The sequence below is a fragment of the Pygocentrus nattereri genome, chromosome 20 (genome assembly GCF_015220715.1).
Source record: "Pygocentrus nattereri isolate fPygNat1 chromosome 20, fPygNat1.pri, whole genome shotgun sequence".
NCBI lineage: Eukaryota > Metazoa > Chordata > Actinopteri > Characiformes > Serrasalmidae > Pygocentrus > Pygocentrus nattereri.
Window position 1 is genome coordinate 27,568,648 of NC_051230.1, and position 14,480 is coordinate 27,583,127.

General features: G+C 40.2%; 1 long non-coding RNA gene across 1 annotated transcript; it reads right to left on the reverse strand.

Moving 5' to 3' along the window:
• Positions 1 to 10,931: 10,931 nt before the first annotated feature.
• On the reverse strand, positions 10,932 to 14,040 carry LOC108438728. The gene is made up of 2 exons (XR_001858713.1): positions 13,991 to 14,040; positions 10,932 to 11,181 (listed from the first exon to the last, which is right to left on the reverse strand). It is a non-coding gene; the product is annotated as an uncharacterized LOC108438728 (long non-coding RNA).
• Positions 14,041 to 14,480: the final 440 nt, after the last annotated feature.

The following is a 14,480-nucleotide window of genomic DNA, read 5'->3' on the forward strand; positions in this document are numbered from 1 at the left end:
GGGCAAGAGGGCAAAAAAAGACAAGTGAAGTATATTTTCTCACTTAAACAATGAGTTGTTATTAGGAAATAAAGTATTAGGATTACTGTACTATATTTGTTATTAATTTATTTTAATATAGAAGTGTTATCACTTATCACAATTTTTTGCAGAGCCAGACCAGCAGAGGGGACCTGGCAAGATACACAAACAAATGTAAAAATAGATTTTCTCTATAAAATCTGAAACGGTGATTTAAGTGTGTGTGTGTGTATGTGTGTGTGTGTGTTTAAATGGAGCAACTTCTGTAGTCTCTGGTATGCTATCTTTAAGTGTTAATGTAGTCAACCAAAAATGTCTTATTTCTCTGAGTGTCCTGAATGCTGTAGGAGAGTGAGGCAGAACAACTTCCCTTACTCCGAGATTTTGAAAAGACTGAGAGGTTAGTGTTTTAAAGCCCTTCCTGCTCTATGTAGATGTCCTCTGGTTCGTTTATTACTCAAATTTAAAATCCTTTTTAATTCTTTAAATAACAAGACTGTTTAATTTTTTGTATTCTTTTAAGCGTCATTATCTGCTGAACACTCATCCTGACATGACAGTATTAGCTACCACCACAGCTGAAACAACTGCAGCAAGGCTGTCTTGTGTACAAAAGTGATCTTTGTTTTGTATTTGTTCTGTAGGGGATTAATGAGGTCTTGATTCGATGGGATTCATGCAATACCTGGTATGTGTGCTATTGATTTTTTTTAAATTTTTTTATTTACAATTTAAATTTTGTGGATTAACTGTAATAGTACTGTAAATATGTGGAAAACTAAACTTTTAATAGATGTACACAAAACCATCTGATAACCAACCAAGATGCATAAATGCATGCTTCTCATTCAGACTGAGAAAGTGAACTCTGGACACAACAGCCACCATAATCAAATTCACATGAGAGAACTGGTTGATTTGACTACACTAGACAAAGTCACAGACAAAAATGTGACTAAGAAATATGTAAAATCACTATGCTTATATAATATAAACTTGGCAAGTGCAAAGGAGAGGATGGAATCTAGGATTCATCATCTGTAGAGGCATCTGTGGAGATATCCTCATAGAGGTCTTCATTGTCTTCAACAATAGTCCCACCATGACCTACCACCATTTGGTGGTATGTTTCTTTCACAGCTACTTGGTGTGCCTTGAGCATCTCAAGCTTTCAGAGGACAGCACTGTGCAGGCCATGGTAAGCATGACTAGAAAGTCCTGAAGGGTAGCCTAAAAATCAAAGTGGGATACACATTACCATGCAGAAGTTTTAGACACTTGAAAAAATAACACAATCTAACAAAACAATCAAGCACCACACCTCACTAAAAACAATTGGATATTCTAATCATATGTAATCATGCTGTAAACAACTACCACAAATAAATCAACTACTCATAGTATTGGGGCTTTGAAAAGTAGGATCCAGTGTAGAATCAGGTGAATATGTTGGGCAGTATTCATTAAGTATGCATCAATACGGCCCTTTCTAGGGAAGATCATCTGTACATCGTTTCAGGAATTGATCCTATATGAAGTGAACTGCATCAAATAAATTGTCTTAGGTACTCACCCTGTGTGGCCAGGTCATCTGATAATACACCAGCTTGGTCCCTCAAAGCCCTGCAGGTTTTTGTAAGATGGTTCCAATGTTGTCTCATTTCTTCCACAAGTATAGCCTCTTCCTCGATCAGTCTCTCCAGTTGCATCACCTTGTCAAACTTTCTTCATGCCTAAGGATGTCATGTTCTAGAACGACAAATAATCAATTGAATTAACCACCCAATTAAAATCTCAATGCCTTTAGGTATGTTAGTGCACCAGCTGTCTGTCCTGACAATACAGGCAACATGTGACTGGTTTTGCATCTGCATTGTGGGGGGAAAAGGCAGAACCACTGTGACAGTTAATCAGAGGCCTTGAGTGTTCATCTTCCACAGACTCTGGAGGAAGTGACTGGTCACTCTGTGAGGCTGAAAGCACAGTTTAGTGCAAGTGGGCAAAAAATGGGTTAAAAACGTAGTCTTGTCTTCATGGTCAGAATCTGCACATCTATGACAAACAAATGAAAAGAATCTTTCCTTTGAAAGTCTGAGTTTAATGCAGAGTTCAAATGAAGATTCACTAAAATGGTTCATGCATGTCAACATTAACATACCTGAATCCCAAGGCCAGAACGGGCTTTCCGTTGCCAGAAGGTCTTCAACTGAATGTACAGGTTCTGTGCTGGCTGCAAGATCATTGTATTGGGATATGGCATCAGACAGCTTTTTCTTATCTTCTACAATCCTTCTTCGGATTTTGTCACAATTTGTTACGGTCTGCAGCAAAAACCATCCAAAAAAAAAAAAGGTTTAAGGAGGATACGCTCAAAGTTGGTCACTTTCCCAGCAAACACACAAAAGGCACCTTACAAATAACTGTATAATAGGTCTTAACATCAGCGATTACAAATGTAATCGTAGCATACCCCAAAACCCAAAAGGTGTTAATTTAATTAAAAAAAAATTTACAAGTCAACAATTCTATAAACATCTCTGGTCAAAAAAACAATGAATAAACAGGAATGTGGCCAGTGTTCAAGTAGTGCAGTGAGTCAGGTAAGTCTGTTCACTCAATGTACATCGATCAGCCATAACATTTAAAGCCAACTTCTTGCAGCTACATAATATTTTGTCAATTTTATCAGATAAACTGACCATATAGGTCCACTTTGTAGTTCTACAGTTTCAGACTGTAGTCCATCTTTTTCACTGCATACTTTGTTACCCTGTTCTTCAATGGTCAGGACTCCCACAGGACCACCACAGAGCAGGTACTATTTGGGTGGTGGATCATTCTCAGCACTACAGTGACACTGACAGTGGTGGTGGTGGTGTGTTTAGTGTGTATTGCTCTGGTGCGAGTGGATCAGAAACAGCAGCGCTGCTGGAGATTTTAAGCACGGTGTCCACTTAATGTTCACTTTATTACATTCTCCTACCTTGTTGGTAGGTATGTACAATCACAAGCAACATATGAACTACTCTGACTTGATATCTCCAAAGCAGAATAACAAGGTTGGTTTGTCTACAGAGTGAACAGTGAGTGGACATAGTGTTCAAAAACTCCAGCAGCACTTCTGTGTCTGAATTAGTCACACCAGTGCAGTAAACAGTTACTATTTGGATGGTGGATCATTCTCAGCACTGCAGTAACACTGACATGATGGTGGTGTGTTAGTGTGTATTGCACTGGTTTGAGAGGATCAGACACACAGCTGGAGTGTTTAAACACCTCAGTGTCATTGCTGGACTGAGAATAGTCCACCAACCACAAATATCCAGCCAATGTCCTGTGACCAACTATCATTCTTGGCTTATATTACAAATCTGACTCATCTTCTTATCTACAACATCTGGAACTCAACTCTTAGATAGTCCTGTGGGGATCTTGACCATTGATAGCACACCTTTTACTTTTTTCTTTAAAGTACACAGGGAAAAAAGATGGACTACAGTATCTAACTACAACTACCAAGTGCTCCTATATGGTCAGTGGAACTGATCGAATGGAAAGCATGCAGAAACAATGAGGTGGTTTTATTCAATATGCTCACTAGAGTATAAACACAGTATAAAGATTATGTAGTGTTTTAAGTGCACAGTGTAGAAGGGACAAAAAGCTGTTAACCTGTTCAACTTCTTCACCTATGGTAGTGCCTGCCCCTGTTTGGTTTCTGCCACCCCACTGCACCTACAGCATATAAATCAGATGTCAAGACCACAAATATGAAGTTTAAGAACAACACCAATATGGTAAAACATTTACCTGTGTGTTTGACAATATACAATTACCTCACATTTTGGAGTGCCCCTTTGCATGCATAACTGAGAGAAAAGGCTTCATCTGAGTCAAGTTTTGCATTTCTGGGAAAGTCTGAGCCATCTTCTGCAGGTAGGGCCAATATCGACACATTATGTTAGTGCAGAAGAACTTGCAACTTGATTTTGTGGCCAGATCTTTTTGCAGAAATAGAGGGTAGGCAAATATCTCCCCCTATACATGTTCAGACCTCTAAGCATTGCAGTGTCTGCAAACTGCCACCTCCAGGCACTCATCACATTTGGCGTTTGTCTTCTTAGAGGTCTCCCTGGCTGCAGCCCATGTTGATGTCCCACAGATACCTTTTCCATGTACCTGTAACACAATGTCACTATCAAATATATACAAAATGTAAATCCTGCTTCGCTATGAACAGTCCAAAGTGTTTTGACCAATATCTTACTGGCTTGGGTCTTTTAACGAATGCAATCAAGAAATGTTGCTACATCTTTATCACTGGGCAGAAAAATGCCCTCAAAAATGGCTGTTCCTCTACCCTAAACAAAGAAAATCTTAGATAACAGAGATTCTGACATTTTAAAGTTATCAGTAATAACATACCCCTTTGTTTTGCTGAAACGATATAGTTTTCGGTTTCCATCTGCAGACACAGCAACTGTATCTGGGGTGCAAGCTGGGCAAGAGAAGTGGTCAATGCCACAGAGTTTTTCTTTTTCATGACGACAATATGTCCATTCAAGGAAAGCTTTTTGGAAGAGGTCACCACAAATGTTACCATTCTGGAATTAGAAAAATACTGAACACTAGTGGCATGCTAATTACAGACTTGCACAAATAAGGACAAGTGGCTTTCCAACAGTCTCACCCTTCCAAATTGTTGAGCGCTGTTGTAACATTTTCACAAATGCTTGTCTTGAAAGCCCGGGTGCAGTGATTTTTTTAGGTCCTCAAAAGATGTGAAAAGGTCCACTTGGTATATAGTTTGAAATCCAACAGTGCCTGGCCAGTAACCACTACGTAGCAGGTCTCCCACCTAAGGTGTCCATGATGCAAGACATGTTCTACAATTCACTACTGGCAGAAAGAGATCATAGAGACCTATACAAATTTAAAAAGAAAATGCATGCTGATACTTGACACATCTGTCAGAAGATTAAGTCCACAGACAATACACAACATTTACCAGCTCTACATACCATTTATACAGAGGAGTGCAATTGATCGTCCTCTGCTAGCAGACAGAATATGTGGGTCACAATCACAGATTTTGTCTGGTTGTGTAATGGGCAGCAAACAGGCTAGTAAAAAAGAAAAATATATTAAGTAGTTCTTACCTCGCTCATATAGGACATTTTGGCCACTGAAGTCTTGCACAACAGTTGATGGTGGAAAAGGTTTATAGAACCCATCTACATGAGTCTCTCTGTTGTGAAAGACAAGATCCTGATGTATCGAAATGTCACATTTCCCACAGAAACGGGCTTTTGGCAAACAGTCCTTGCACCTAATAAGATCACCGCTTCTTTTAAGTGACCGTGATCACAAGGACCACTGCAAAAGGCAGAGAAAGATCATGATTATAATTAATCACATTTAGTTACAGTATGAAACCAGTTAGTACAGCATACTAGCACACTATTTTTTTCCATGCGTTGTAATTACCAGTCGTGTCTGGACACCACTGTAGGCTCGCAAAGCACAGAGCAGCACTTCTAAAGAGAGAATGTAGTCCGCTACTGTCGCTGCTGTGCTTTTCACTAGCATTGTTGGGAGAAAACGGAAACGTTTACAGAAGTTTACAGCACCGGGCCAGTACTGGCTTAGTTTGCGTTGGTGGAAATGGTCTCAAACACACACCCACCATGGTAGCCAACTTCACGATATCATTACGCTAGCTAGCGGCCATCTTACCACTGCTGAACGGACAGATTGTGAAGACGTTGGTATCAAGAAAGTTACTTGCATTATATGTTAATTCATCCCACTGGTATTTTACTCAATAAATCATGTCCTATTGAAACTGTAAATGAAGGCGCCTTACCCAAAGTCAAGAAAAAGTGTAGAATGAGTTAGCTAGCTGTTAGCTACATAACGGAGCTGAAGCTGCGGCCCATTAACTGATCAGCTCAGCTGACATGTCGGGTTTACGGACTGCAGGACACAGAATTGAAGGGGGCTAGCTAGATAAATCGCCCCTAAATCCCTAAAAGTATACAGTACCCCCGTCCCCCTATATGGGAACCTCTGCTTGGTAGACAGCAAGTACACAATGCACTTTATCCACTAAACATTATAGGAGAACTGCCCCAGCTACAGCTCCGCACCTGAAGCCGTGTTAGAGGGGCATTAGCGACCTGCTTTGCCCACTCACGAACCAACAGACCTCACAGGCGCTCCGGAAAATATTCTACACTTTATCATTAAAATAGCGCTGATGACTGACAGCTTAAAAATAATCAAAACCTCACATGCAGTCATTTTCAAAGTCAAAATAATCGCAATGTTACATTAAAGTGTGAGCTTCACTTTAGCACCCCCAGTGGACATTTGTTTCTCAGAAGTGGAGCAAAACGTACTCGAGGGTACGTATTTGTGGCTCTGCAAAAAAGTCCTCAGAAGTACGTATATGCCATGAGACCAGGTTGGTCATTTGTACTGAGACTTCTTATCCTGTCTGAATCGGTCATAACACCACAAGTTTCCTGTGGTAAATTGGCAGTAGCCCACCTCCACATGGAAAACTAATCCTTTCCAAACAGGGCTTATGTGTTGCACTTGGAATTGATGGGAACAAAACTTCCAGGAATTATATTTATGCTTTGGAAACATGTGAGAATGTGTTCTCAAAGCCTAAATATAACTCCGGGATTGAGTCGCCTCTAGGAGTCTAGGCCAGAGCTTAAAGTCGAGTCCGGGGGGAATAATAAGAAAAATGCAGGGAAAGGGACTCAGACTATGAATCTTTGCTACATAACAAAGTGCAGAGTGAGTGTATTTGTTAAGCATGCCTGCGCTCGTTCATTTTATCAGCTCCACTTACTCTATAGGAGCATCTTGAAGTTCTACAGTTACAGACAGTAGTCCATCTGTTTCTCTGCATACCTTGTTAGCCCCCTTCACCCTGTTCTTCAGTGGTCAGTACCCCCACAGGACCACCACAGAGCAGGTATTATCTGAGGTGTTTGTCATTTTCAGCACTGCAGTGACACTGATTTGGTGGTGGTAGTATCTGAGTGTGTGTTGTGCTGGTGTGAGTGGATGAAAAACCTCAGGCCCACTGCTGGACTAAGAATAGTCCACCAATCAAAAATATCCAGCCAGCATCCTGTGACCACCGATGAAGGGCTAGAGGATGACCAAAACACACTGTGCAGCAACAGCTATTGTTCAGCTATTGTTTCTGACTTTACATAACCAACATAGTAGAAGTGTCTAATAGAATGGACATTGAGTGTTTAAAAACTGCAGCAGCAATACGGTGTCTGATCCACTTGTACCAACGCAACAGACTAACACACCGATAACAATAATACCAATATCAATAATATGTCATTTATTATTTGTATTGGCAGTAGCAGTAGAAGAAATTTAATAAATAATTTTGTCTTTAACTAAATTAAGGAAAATTTACATTTAACAGTAAAAATTTATGGGACTCTTAATAGAATAGAAGTGACCTTCCTAATGAACATGAGTGAAGTTACTGGCAGAATGTTTGATCTTCATTCTTAGGGCATTTGTTTGATAATTCGATTCATTTCTTAATTCTGCCAGGTTGTATTTACAACTGTGAATAAATCTATGAAGGCCATCGGTCTTGTACTTTTAATAATGCTATCAGTCCAAGCTGATTTTCTATAGCTTATGTTGAGTATCTAGCCACAGTGCCTGGAGGGTGAAGTTGTCTCATGGGCCGTGGCCCACAGGGTGGTAGTTGGAGACTCTTGGACTAGACAAAGAATAATTTCATCTGTCCTCAATCTAGAACACCAGAAAGACAAACTCCAGTTCCTGATCTAAACCCTATTGAAAACTTAATGTGCGAACTGTGAAGAGCACAAAGGTCAGGACCAGTCTTTAAGGAACCTTAATGGACCTTTTTATTTGTGTTATTCTACCTCATTCAGCACCATAAGCCTTGGTACTGTTGTCTTAAAAAGGAAGATCATCAAAGTCTACCACTCTCCAAATGTCACGATTGGCCCCTCCCAGTACTGTCCATGTGCTTTTTTCATTGAGTTCTTCCCGGTCCTGCCCCTGATTGTAACCACCTGTTTTCCACGTCTTTTTAACCATTGTTATCCCTGTTGTTGTATTTAAGCCCTGTGTTTTCCCCTGTGTGTTTGCTGGTCTTTGGATTGGATTGGATTGGATTGTATCGTTTGGATTGCTTGGTGTTTGTTCTTCCAGCCTCCGTTGTTTGTTTGCTTGTTTGTTTATCCCTGTCCCTCCTTTTCTCCATGTTGGCTCTGTGACCCTGGACTGTTCTGACCCCGAATCTGGATTTGCCCCGAATAAATCTCGCTTATCTCCACATATGCGTCCGCCTCCTCATCGCTCCCCAACATTACACCAAAAGGCATTTTGCCCACCAGTCTGACACTTCATCTGATTTCTGGGTTTGCTGTTTTAGCTCTAAGACTGGTTTCCAATTTATTAACAGTGCATTGTTGAGTGTCTAGTCCTTGTTTCCAGAGATTCACCCCTCAGCATGGGTAATGCATCATCTTTTATTTGGTCTAGACTTTTTAAAATCTGGCTTAACCCTCTTTCTTTGTACATTTATTATCTCTGATGTTTTGTCCTCTGAGCAGATGTTTTCTGAGCAATAATACAGTAATAGTTCATTTCTGTTCTATTCCCTATAACCAGTGTATGAAATGCTCCCACATTGGCTGGCTGCTAATGACCAAACTGAAAAAGAGCAATCTTGGCAGAAGAAACCAAACAAACTACAGTGAGTTAGCACTTAGAAACCTAAAATGTTGAGGATTTTTTTTTCTAGTTTTGGTGTAAAACATAATTTCTAAACTCTTTCCATGGTGGCACATGCAGGGCATTGTAAAGAAAAAGAAAAATGGTTCTTCAGGTGTACCACTATTTCTAAAAACGTGTAGATTTACTAATCATTTTGGAAAGCAAATAAAATGATTTATATTTGGTTGTAGATGTTATACCCCTTGGTCTCCTTGGAGGTCTTGGTGCAGAGCAGCCCTGACTCAGCCTGCCATGTTTACCTCATTTTGGATGGACAATTCAAAAGGGGGGCATGTAAACATAATGTCTTTACAAATCTTTTCACACTCTGCCGAGTCAGTGAAGTCTCTCTGCCTGGATACTGATCAAGGGTTGTACAGGTCTGTAACCACACTAACAGTCAACAAGATGTGGCTTTCTGAGCTGTTTAAATCAAAGATAAAAGCAACAAGGCCTCCACACTGACCTTTTGGCTTGACATACTTTATTCAGATCAAAAACACACCATGAAATGAAGCCAAAGAACAGCAAAGCTTTCATGCTGACTCCATTTCGATATGTGCGTCCTCGCATCCACCCAAACCGTGAGAGAGACTGTTGAAGGATTAGAGAAAGGAGGCAAGAGGTGTTTCTAATTACTATTTGGGCTGTTGTCAAACAGTTTTGCAAGACCCAAAACCCACTTGGGGTTTAATAAAAAGAACAATGAATAGCCACACAAAAGAGTGAAACAAAGGAACTAAGTTAGAAAGCTTGGAGGGAAAAACACAAAGAAAATGGTATTTACTGGTCTGGGGTGAAGAGTAGGCAGGTGGGAAAGTGCAACACTTCACAAATGAGAGACCAGAAGTCGTCCTGATGATGGGTAAAGAGAGTCATACTACCAATGCACTGGTAAACTGTAGACGAATGTAAGTTCAAGTAAATTCAAGTAAATTCACTGTTTACTAAGTCTCCATTGCATGTCTATTGTCCAGTAATGGTTTGATTGCATAGTGTTTAGTAAACTTTACTGACTATATTTCTCATATTAACTGTCTGTATGTACTGTGGGTTAAATACAATGGCGAACCATGTATTTAAGAGCTAGGCCTTCAGCTCTAAATATCAAAGCTAAATAAGGAAATGGGCACCCCTATGATAACACTACTGTCTATGAACACCTTTCACTAGAACATCGTGGCCCACAGTGTGTGGTCACCTGCTTGTAAACTATCCACAGCATTGACTGGTGGTGTTCAGCAAATCTTCAATTCATGAGGAAGATAATGGGGAGTTCAAACCTCCAAAGCCTTCATGATCCCTGCAGCCTCCAGTCATGTGGCTATATTGAATTAAATGGTAGTCCAGAATAAGACTGTATTAATCTTAATTGGTTTAATATTCCTAATCTGTGAAGTTTCCTGTCTTTTCTGATAACACGATATGAGTATCACTATATAATGCTAATAATCCTAGCTTTAAGAGCTCTAGATAATTCTGTATAGGATATATCAAATAGCTTGATAGCATTAAATATTTATTCTTTTATGCACTCAGGGTGCTAAATAGGTGGCATATGTCTTGGTTTGAATTGTAATATTGGCTCTCTGGATCTTTTTTTTTTTTTCCTCATGCTTTTGGGTAATTTCTCCTTTTGAGTCTTGGTTCCTATCAGTGGTTTTTCCTCCTGCTTTTAAGGATTTGCAATCTCAAATGATTGGATTTTCTCAGCCCACTCGGTAGCACAAAATTTAATTAGACATGAAACTGCATTGGTTAATACCACTTCTTCGTAGGAAGAAAACTTGGACCTAATTTGCCCAACTGAGTAGAAGATTATGAAACATTTCATTTTAGGGGCCTCAAAAAGTCTAGTTTGCAAGAACAACGATTTTTGTGTTTTTCAGAAAGTTTTCGCATTTTGAAAGCATACACTTTATTGATCTGTGATATTTTGAATCACTTCATTGTGGAATGTGAGGGGTCTGGATGGCTCAGACACTTGCAGAGTTGGCTGATGGTTAACAGGTTTAATACAGAGACAGATTTCAGAAACAGTCTAAGCTCATGCATAGCCTAACAGGTCAATAAGATCAATAAGGCAGGTGTAATGAGGCAAATGCGAATGAATAGGCAAACAAAGTTTAATATCATAGGCAGCAAAGAGGATGATCAAGAACATGCAAAGGTTGACATCCAAAACCACCTTAAATACTAAATATGCAGGTCAACCTACACAGGTGTGTTTACTCAATAATCAGGGGACTGTGAGCGCTGGTAATGACTCGGGCTATTTGTCCAGAGTCATGTGGTTTCCCGAAGCAGTCTGGGAAATGGAGTCCATGTCCGCCTGAGGCGTGACAGCAGGCAAAAAGTCTGAACACAAAAGTGGCAAAAAAGTCAAACACAGCTAAGTCAAACACCACAACATCTAATGAAAACAAATGACCCGGTAATGTAAAGCAGGCTGAAACAATACTTCGCAAAGACACAGTCTACATGCCCATTTATACTAAATCTAAGGCTCAACCCTACTTTTTTACCCCCACCCTTCAAGTGTCAACCTAACCCATTGGTACTGTTACAAGGGGTAGTGGGTGATATCTTGCCATACAAAGTGGGACCCTCAAATACAAAGAACACTGCATCATTAACAGTTACTAGTAGTGCTCTGTAGGCAACCCGGCCCGTCTTCAGTGATGGCAGAGAAGCTAAAGGTTCAGCAACCTTGCTGCTGGGCATTAGGGAATTGTATGCCTTCAGCGAGGGGAGGCAATTAGTTATCGCCCACCACTAATTCGTCAGTGATACGAAGCTGAAGTCAGCTATTCGCCAGCTTCTTGTTAGAATTTTCCCGTTCCACCTCAAATGGTGCAGCAGTTACATTCTGGCGCTTCAGTCGTCAATACTGCTGGACTATTTAAGGAGGAATGGGATATCTAGCTATATCTAGCTAGCTGCCAAGACATTAGCATGCTGTTAGCGAATTTTTATGCTTGTTATGAAGAAAATGTCATGTGACGTGGGAATTAGAGTTCTCCCCAGAGCCAGAAGCAGAGGTTTCCTTGAAGCCGGGGAGAGGTGTGACATAGAACAGCTGCACACTGCTAGAAGTGGTTATAGTAGCATTTCTCTCGTCTTGTCTCTCCTGATGAGGGATCAGTTTTGGTCTGACAAAGGGAACCAACCATTGGGAGGCTAAAGGCATCATAATGCATTCAGCACAAAAATACACAAACAAACAAAAGCAAACAGTTTATTAGCAGAAATATTGTCATGTATTTTCAATACAGTATTTTCATTCTGAGTGAAGCAATGTGTCCTTTGTAAGCTGAATAAAAGCAAAAACATGGTATCAAGTGGCAGACCTTGTCTCAGAAACCAGAGCTATGAATGTGGGAAGTAATGAAATGTTATATCCATAGACACAGCAGGGAGGGAAGGGGCAGTTGTCCTGTCCTACACCTCAGTGTTTGCATGATGTCTGTAATATGGAAGTTACTTGCAATAATACATTATCAATAACATTATGTACCTTTTGTGGCAGTCAAGTAAGACTCTTCTTGCATCATTAAAAAAATAGTGGGGTGACACCCACCCTCCGCCCCCTATTATTTTGTACCAGTGCTCCCTCCTTTCTGCTTCTGTCTTTCATTATCTGTACTAGACACTTCCAGCATAGCTCTACATATTAGAATTTAGGATTCAACAGTGGATGAGCCAAAATGAGCAACGTCCAAGAACTCAGTCCAAAATCCAGGCCCCTTCCAGAGAAACTGCGATCTAATGATCTAATGTTCTGTTTACTTACAGCATCGTCTTGCATATTATTAAATGAATTAAATATGTGAGCGACTAACGCACAGACCTTCTCGTTTCTGTTTGTTTACAATTGGGTCAGAAAGTTGCCTTAAGCACTTGGAGTCATCTCAAGGGAGATTCTTTTCAAAACAAATGCATCACCCCTGTACCCTCGGGAATACAAACAAAAAGAATGAAAGTTGTAAATATTTGGACAGTGACAAAGTTATTGTTATTTTAGGTGTCTACCACAGCATACTGGAGTGGATATTAAATAATAAATACACTGATCAGGCATAACATTATGACCACCTCCTTGTTTCTACACTCATTGTCCATTTTATCAGCTCCACTTACTGTACAGGTGAACTTTGTAGTTCTGCAGTTACAGACTGTAGTCCATCTCTTTCTCTGATACTTTGTTGGCCCCCCTTTTACCCTGTTCTTCAGTGGTCCCTTGAGCCAAAAGCTTGTCTGAATGACTCTGCAAGGGTTTATGTCGCTCTAACACAGACTGGAGGATAATGCGTTTACCATGACTGCATAATAACAGTGAAACTTATCATTTGCTGCCTTTTATATAAACTACTGGAGGCCAGTCACACACGTCCTAATCTAATCTGACCTCTCCCTGCCACATGGCCAGCCCAGAGCAGCTGTCCACTTCCTGTTTGTCTCTGCATCCGCTCTAAACCACATTATCATAATCACAATCTGTGGTCAGGCCTATTCATCACATCAGTGTGGAACAGCTCAACGTGCACAGTCAAGTATTGTAATGCGATTTGTTTGGATGTCTGGCGGCTTCTAAGAAACTGCGATACTTTTGGTCATGTATGTGGACACATCAGTGGTGTGTTGAAGGGAAAGGCAGTACTGTGCAAAAGTAAGACCACTTCATTTATTTGTAATTAATAGCGTGTCTAATACAGTGGACAGTAAGTGTTTTAAAAACTACAGTCTCTGATCCACTCGCACCAGCACAACACATAACACGCCACTACCACCATTTAATACATGTTCTGTGGTGGTTCTGATCACTGAAGAATAGTATAAGAAGGAGGCTAACAGGGTATACAGAGCAACAGATGAACTACAGACAGTAATTGGAGAACTACAAAGTGGAGCTGATGAAATGGACAAAGAGTGTCTATATAAGGAGTTCTGCTTAATGAAGGGGCTAGCCAGTGTATGTTTTCAAATTTACATTTACGGCATTTGGCTGACGCTCTTATCCAGAGCGACTTACAACTTGATCATTTTACGCAGGTAGGCGAAGGTAGTGTTAGGAATCTTGCCCAAGGACTCTGTAACGGAGCTCAGTTTATCTATGATACCCTATTTATATGAAATAACTGTTTGTTTTGAGATGAGTTTGACTTACCTGCTTGTTCCAGCATGGCAACAGCCTGTTGCAGGTCAAAGGATCAGAGCCTAGGGAGTTTGTGGGTTATGTAGTCTTGGGGTTGTCCTATAAGTGGAGTGTTCCATCTCCCATGCTTGAGCAGGGGGAGGGGGACCAGCTTTCATGGTTCCAAACAGTAGTTGCAGTAGGAATGTTTTAATATTAAATGTTTTATATTTATGTTAAAATATTGATTAAATAATATAGATTAACTAAAGTAAAATTTATAAATATAAAGTGAATTTCCCCGCGACCCTGACGGAGAAGCGGCTTAGATAATGGATGGATAAAGTGAATTTGTACATTTTAAAACTTGCCTGCAAACTTACCTGTGGTTGGTTGAATCCAATAGGTTAAGGGGTTTATAAAATGGAGATCTTGCAGGTTTTTGTTAGTCAGGGTGAAGCTGGCTTAGTGTGCAATTCTGTTTGTAAGGCCATGGTTGAATGAGTTTGTATCAAGTTGATCA